The following is an 8,223-nucleotide window of genomic DNA, read 5'->3' on the forward strand; positions in this document are numbered from 1 at the left end:
GTTGCAGGTTTAATCCCCAGTTAGGGTTCATATGGGAGGCAACCAATCAATGCTTCTCTACCACATCAATGTTTCTCTCTCTCCCTCTCTCTCTCTCCTCCTCCCCATCCCTTCCTCTCTTTGAAATCAATAAAAACATGTCCTTGGGTGAGGCTAAAAAAATAAAATAATTCAACAATAGCCTTAAACAAATTTGTATGTTCTTCAGAATAATCACATATATACATTCAAAAACAAGGACAGAAATATCCATGTGGAAGTTTACAAACTTTTGGGATCTTTCCATAGCTCCTCACCATCAAAATCTACATCCCACCAGATGGGAGTCACTGAGCTGGCACACATGTTTCTCTACATTCTCTTAAGATGAAGTAGTTTCAAAATACACTATTTCTTGGGAAAAAACAACAATCTGGAAATCACTGCAGCATCTTGAAAGATAATATCACTGAGAGCAGACAGAATAAATACATAAAATTTTTTTTTTTAATTTCCAAGGAACTAACCATCTTCAGAGGATGCCATGGAGGTTGGGGAAATCAACATTTTGGAGAGAAATGGCTCACAGATAAAAGTTTTGCTAACAAGGCACCTGAATTATAAAGGTAAAACTATTCATTTCTATTAATGGTCAAAAAAATTAGTTCTTTTTGGTTTAAGGGTATACCGAAATTTAAAAGGTGGACTTTTTGTTAAATTTTCTGGGTTTTGTTTTGCATCCCATACACATTTCTGATAGAGAGAAGAAACATTGGGATAGAGAAGGGAAAAGCTTCCTTCTTGATAACATATCCAATTCACTATTCCTTCTTATTAAAACAGAAAAATGTTACCCATACAAAGTTAGGAACAATTTCTCCTCATTATATTTTTATTTTTAAAATATATCTTTATTGATTTCAGAGAGAGGAAGAGAGAGGGAGAGAGAGAGAGAAACATTAATGATGAGAGAGTCCTCATTGATTGGCTGCCTCCTACACGCCCCTGACTGGGGATTGAGCCCGCAACCCGGGCATGTGCCCTGACCAGGAATCGAACCTCGATCTCCCAGATCCTAGGTCAGTGCTCAACCACTGAGCCACACCTGGCCAGGCTCCTCACTGTATTTTTAATGGAAATTCAACAATTACTTCAACTAGGGCCATTTTCCAGTTGCACAGGTGTCTCTCTGGAGATAACCCCAAGAATACCTCAGACATATTTATATTTAACAACAGACACATGACACTCTAGAGGCACCTAAGGAGAACCTCTTGGTGACAGATGGATAGTTCAGAGCTCAACACAAGTGTTGAACGCTTATAACAGAAACATCTTAAATTGATATGACATCTTTATAGATGACATTTTAACAGTAACAGAAATATAAATAGCATGAGTGGGAGGTTAGACAAGTGGGGAAGGTTCAGATTTTGCTTTATGGCTTAAAAATGGCCAGCATAACTTTGCCCCCTGCAGAATGCAATACTCAGATATTGCACTTCCTCCACTTTTGTGATCATCAGTTCTTGGAATTCCTATGAAAATAAATTGATAAAGCAACTGTTCTCCCAGGCTGTCTGTCTAAATTTACTGTCACCATCCAGTCATCCAATTTTAATAAATCCCAAACTAATAATTGCAGATATCCATCAGGATATAATAATCATTTCCTTAAATTTAAATATATATATATATATCCTTTTCTGAACAGAGATGTTTTTCTCTCTCCACTGAGGCCCCAGGCATGGCTAGGAATCATTAGCCACTGAATGGATATAAGAAATTCAAACATATTAGAAAAATCTTTGAATAATTCAGTTACCAAGTCAGTCAGCTATAAGAGGCAAATGCCCAAGAAATCGGACTTCATTAGCTAGCTGCAGGCTTCAGATAGAGCTACCCTAAGGATTCTGAGTACTAAAAAATATCCCGTACTCCCAGTCCTCTCCGTTGTAGCATACATGAGCTTCTTTAAATGTTAGAATACGGGAAAAGCAGGGGCAAGATGGGGTTTGACTATTTATCAAGTGCCTACATTATTCCAGACCCCACCCCAGGCACACATACATTATTTTGTTTAATCCCTATAACAATCCATGTTAGCTATTATCTTCCCATTTTACCATTTTACAAAGGAGATTCTTGAAACACAGAGCTATCCAAGGTCATGCAGCTAGTGAATGGTGAATAGTAAATTTGAACACAGGTCTTGCTAACTCTACACCTTCCCATCAGTTCTGTGTGGACACAAACCCATAGGCCTCTCTTCCCACCCTATGCCATCATGTCAGCAAGTTGAAAGTTGAGAGGATAGAAGAAGGGACTATGCACAATGAAGCAGGTATGAAATACCAGTTAACAACTTGATTGTAAGAAAAAATTATATAAAGTTCAACCAGACAATGCAAGTCTTCTACATTTGGTAGGAATGTGCTCCAAAATAAGTGTGTAGGCCATTCTTTCCTCCTTGGCCTACCCATGACTGCCATTTGGCAACCTCCCATCAGACAAAGACCCAAGTAACTTTTATACTCATCTTTTGAAGCACTTTCATTGTCTGACTAAAAAATGTTCCAAAATGCTTCCTGTATTTTGCACTCAATAGAAGAATAGATGCCTTCCATCTAAACAGAGTCTTACCAAGATTTCCAATTGCTTTTCTCTAGGCTGGGGTTCTCCCCCAGACTCAGATAATATATACAATTTGGTCTTGAACAATGAATCTAGTGTATTTGATCAGGCATCCTCAATTCGCATTTTCATCAAAGTTGGTAATTCTAATGGAGCTTAATCCCTCATTATTATCTTTAATGCCCTGTACAAAAGTCCTCAACTTCAACGATTAATGGGTAAATGTAAACTATATGGGAATAGATTTAGGAACAGACTGTGAGGCATACAATAAAACCATTTAAACCCTCTGTAGTCAGAAATGAATTTTTGGTGTGTAAATCCGGTGCTTTGGGACTTTTGAATCAGGCTGAGAGGAGACAATTTGTTCTCCTTCTGAAGAGTAGGGTGTTTCTTGGCAGTAATTGGAATTGTTGACAAAACCTTTCAAGATGTCCTGTCAAGTGAAAGGCTGCTTCTTACAGAGCTTTCTTCCCTACTGGTGGGTGTGGGGAACACTTCTGCCTTTAACATGTTTTTACTTATTTATTTATTTATTTATTTATTTATTATTTATTTATTTATTTTTATTGAATATATTGGGATAACACTGTTAATAAAATTATGTAGGTTTCAAGTGTACAATTCTGTAATACATCATCTGTATATTGCATTGTGTGTTCACCATCCAAAGTCAAGTCTCTTTCCAGAATGGCTACCAAGAATAAATCCACAAACAGCAAGTGCTGGCAAGGATGTGGAAAAAAGGCAACCCTCATGCACTGTTGGTGGGAATGCAGACTGGTGCAGCCACTGTGGAAAACAGTATGGAGTTTCCTCAAAAATTTTAAAATGGAACTCTTATGACCCAGCAATTCTACTTCTGGGAATACAACCAAAGAAACCCAAAACACTAATTTGAAGAATACATGCATCCCTATGTTCATTGCAGTGATATTTATAATAGCCAAGATTTGGAAGCAGCCCAAGTGTCCATTAGTAGATGAGTGGATAAAAAAGCTGTGGTACATTTACACAATGGAATCCTACTCAGCCATTAAAAAAAATAAAAAAAAGGAAAGGAAACCTTAACTTTTGTCACAGCGTGGATGGACCTGGAGAGTATTATGCTCCTTTTCTCATGTTAGAAAGTTTACCAGAGGTAGATCAGTTATCTATTATCACAATCATGTGTTCTAAATGTGTCAAAACTACTTGGCTTAAAACAGTATTACCTTATTATTTGTCTTGAGTCTACAGGTTGATTGGGTGGTTCTGCTGACCTGGACCAGGTTTGTGTAATCTTGGCCAGGCTCACTCACGTGCTTGCAGTGAGCCAGTTGGTGGGCTAGGGGGTTGGTTTGTCTTGGATGGCCTTGACCGTGATGACTGGGTCTTTTTTATAAATCCAGAAGGCTAGCTCCTGCATGTTCTCAAGAGAACAGGTGGAAAATTTCAAATGCTGATCAAACCTCTGCTAACATCACATTAGCTAAAGCAAATCACTGACCAAAGTAAGTTACATTCAAACCCACTGTCAGTGAGAAGGAGCTACCAAGTCAGAAGACAAAGAGTAGGAGCACATTAATTGGGGCCCTTAATGCACTCAGAGGGGTCTTTTAGGGACTAATTCTACACAAAATCTCACTGGTTGATTCATGGCTCCTTATAACTATTCTATAGATAAAAATACTCCTTCATTAGATCATACAAATCAGTTAAATAAGTGGGAATAGCACAATTGGGGTTATTTAATTTTATCTTTATAGTTCAGTCCTCATTAGACTTTGCAAAGTTTATTATATATCAGGAAGGGTATAGAGCTGAGAAAAATGTGGGTAATAAGAAATTTAATCTGCCAACAATCTAGACTGCTAAATGCTAAAAAATACACATTTCTGAAGGGTACAGCATTTAAAATTACCAATCAAGTCAGAAAAACTAAAGCCAGAGTTTGACGCAGCAAAGTTTCCTGTGGTATTTGTGATTACAAATTAGGCTATTAAATAAATAGCTTGATATAATGATATAAAAGTGCCAAAGTTAACATCATCCTAAGGACTTTCAGTTCTGCAGTTCCTGACTTTTGTGGGTTTAAACTGGTAACCTGTCATCACACTCGAGTAGCTTTTGCATTTAATTATTGGGGGGGGGGGTAAAAAGGAGAGATGGGAAGAGGAAGAAAGAGAGGGGGATGGAGAAAAAAGGGGAGTGGAGGGAACAGGAGGAGAATAACTGAGCACATCACTCCTCAAAGCTCACTTTCTTACAGTTAAGGTTGCCTGCTTCGTCCCCTAGTCATGACTCCCCACAGGGAGCAGTGGGGATCAGCCTCTTTCCCTCTTCTCCAGCTTTCCAACTGAAAGGACAGGGAGAGGAACTGTCATCATTCCAGGCTCTGGACTGATATATCAAGAGGTCATTTCACCCCCAAAATAGTTAGCTACATCTTGCTGTCATTCAAGTCCAACTGTGAACTATGCTACACCATACATGTGGAGCTCAAGCAGCATGTCGCACAGCAATTCTAAATGTGATACATTCTTCAACAGTGGCTTCATAGCCGCACTCTTGATTTCTCCTCTCCCCTCTCTTCTCCACCCCAGCCAAAGCATCAAGGCCAAAGCCTGGAAAACACCTGTTGGAGGCCTTCTCCAGTTCCCAAGATTGTTAACGTCCTATAGGAGCAGCAGGCGGAATCCTACAGTGGAAAATGTGAATGACATTTTTCCTGACAGATGACTTCTTTCCAGGATCCCAGCTTCCCTCAACTTCTTGTAATGCCAAGAACTAAAGAGATTTGGAGTCATTTTTTTAGAACATAGAAGGGAAAACATATGGAAACTGATTGTGCCTTAAGTTTCATCCCACTCAGAACATTTGGTATGAACTGGACAACTTTCTAGTTCCTGAGGTTAGAGATAACTAAACACAGAACCCGCCTTGAGCATTTCGCTGTCAACTGACAGTTCTGAATTTCTAGCAGGCAACTAGGACATCACTGTGGGTGTTGTTTCCCAGGAGCTTCGCAGAGGCCCAGGTGGAAAGAGAGCAGTCATCCCAAGGAAGTTAAAAGATCAAGGAGCGTCCACCATCCCTGCTGAACCCTGGCTGAAAATAGAGTGGAGAAAAAAAGCACCTTCCCCACGTACATGTGAGGCCAGGCACACTGGTAACCTTGGTGAACCCAAGTATGCAATCTGGGGCAAGTTACTTCCCCTCTCTAATCTTAGTTTCCTAGCAGATAAAGTGGGAATGATGGAGACACAGTCTCACGGGGCTTTTGTGGGGACTAAATGAGTTGATCTATATAAAGTGCCTGGCACAGGACCTATAACATAGAAATCATTTAATAAGCATTAGATGTTATTGTTGATTGTTGTTGCTAATATGTGTTAGTGTTTAGTGCTAGCATGTTGCAAGGAATATCTCGTAACCCTTGATATACACACGATCACTATCCCCATTTAGCAGATGAGGATACTGAGGCATATAGGAAATATGGTTCAAAAACATTTGAACCTGTCTTCAACTCCCTCACGGTGTACTTTAGCACAGTGATTAAATGGTTCTGTAACTGCTACTACTTTAGACATAGATTCCTCTCCCCAGCCCATGCCACCTCACAGTCAGTAAGTTGAAAGCTGCGAGACTGGAAGAGGGGGACATATAGTGAATCAGTATGAAGTACCGATTAACAATGTGGTAGTAAGAAAAAATATATAAAGTCACACATAGGAATCGGAAATTATAGCAGTCTGGGACCATTAGCATTGGGGCAAATAAACTGCATAATTCAATGGCACTTAGAGTTAATACTATATAAGAAGACAGTGCAATAGGGAATTTTATATTAATGATCTTAAGAAATCAAGAGAGAGTCAAATTTTGTTCAGGTTTTTGTTTAAAAAGTGAGGAAAGTGTGATATATTTTAAATGAACTTTCCTATTAAAAATAGGGAAATTCCTAAAATTTATGGCAATTAAAGGAAAAACTCCACTTATATGTAAAAAAATCTAATTCCTAGATGGTGATACATAAAGTAATGGGGATACATAGAGTAACAAATTATAAGCTTGTGACTCTGTTTAAAAATACTCTAGTCCTACTTCTATATTTTGAGGGTAAGTTAAGAGAAACTCTGAATTGTTAAGTGACTTGCCCAAAGTCACACAATTAATTAGTACAAGAGCTGAGAATTGAGTTTTGAATTGTTACTGATAATGCTAATTGTTTCATTGATTGGTTGAAATCAATAGCAACAGAATTCAGTTTGGATCTCAACTTTGAAATCATGAGGAGCTCTTTAAAATTCTGATGCTTAAGACACACGAGACCTTAATATTTTTTAAAGCTCCTCAAGTGATTCTGATGTGCAGTCCAGGTTAAGAACTGCTGATTTAGATCAATAGTAATTTATGGTGCACCCACTAAGAGCCAAGTGATGTCCTAAGCACTGGGGATTCAGAAAAGAATAACATGGCTCTTTTCCTTTGGATGCTTACACCAGGCAGACAAACATATAAACTGATGATCTTAATTCAGAGGGATGGATGCAAGAATCAAGTTAATCACATTGTAATCACTTGGGGACCTTTTGAAATAACAGATTCTCTAGGGGTGGGGCCTAAGCAACAAGTATTTTTTAGAGCTCCCCAGGCTAGGATTTGAGAAGCGCTACAGTGGCAGACCTGTCCTCCCAGAACAGCGCCTGAGCTGTGAGGCCTCAAGAGATGCATTGCATTTAGACAGCAGAAAAATGAGGAACGCCTATTCAGAGGGGAAAATCCCAGACATGGAGATATAAGATAGTATGGAGTCTCTGAGATACAAGTAATTCAGGGCACCTGGGGAGTCCAGTCAGATGAAGGAGCAGACAGAAGATGGATGAGATTGGAGCTAGAGGTTGAGGTGTGACAGTTTGGCATGTCACATTGAGGAGCTTGAAATGTATCCTGAGAGCTAGATGTTCATTGTGCATCTCATCAGCTTAAAAAACTTACAGATACTAACATAATCTGTATTTATTACATATATCTACTACTATCATTAGCTAATATCTGAAGGCAGAGATTATACTGCCTTGTGGTTCTTTATTAACAATTCAAATAATCTTGATAATTTCTATTTCTTTTTAACTGGTTCTTTGTCAGATCTAATTAGGTCATGATTGTTTTTGCCCATAATGTGGCTGATAAAGAGCTCGTACCAAGAGAAGGCAAAGTGCCAGTTCTGCCATTGTCTTATTATTTCTTTATAAGTTATTTGCCCATTTTTCTGGAAGTTCATTTGCTTAAAATTAGATGACATAATCTGTAAATCCAGGTTAGCAGACTCATAGGGCATTGCTTTCCACCACTCTGCTTCTGTGCTGTGGAATTCCCTCTCTTTCTCTGGATTACCTCAACTCCAAACAGGACACATGGGCAGAGTATGGGTGCCAGTGTCAATCCCTATATTAAATGGTAATACATCTTAATTACTTACTTCTTTAGAAATGTGTGTGTGTGCACGTGCACATGCATGCCCTAACATTTCTTCCTATAACCCATTAGGTCATCTTGACCACTCTGTTTGGGGATCGCTGCCATAGAGATGGATGGTGCACTTTGGAAGAGCTTATGATTCAA

The sequence above is a fragment of the Miniopterus schreibersii genome (genome assembly GCF_964146895.1).
Source record: "Miniopterus schreibersii genome assembly, chromosome: 11".
Taxonomy (NCBI): domain Eukaryota; kingdom Metazoa; phylum Chordata; class Mammalia; order Chiroptera; family Miniopteridae; genus Miniopterus; species Miniopterus schreibersii.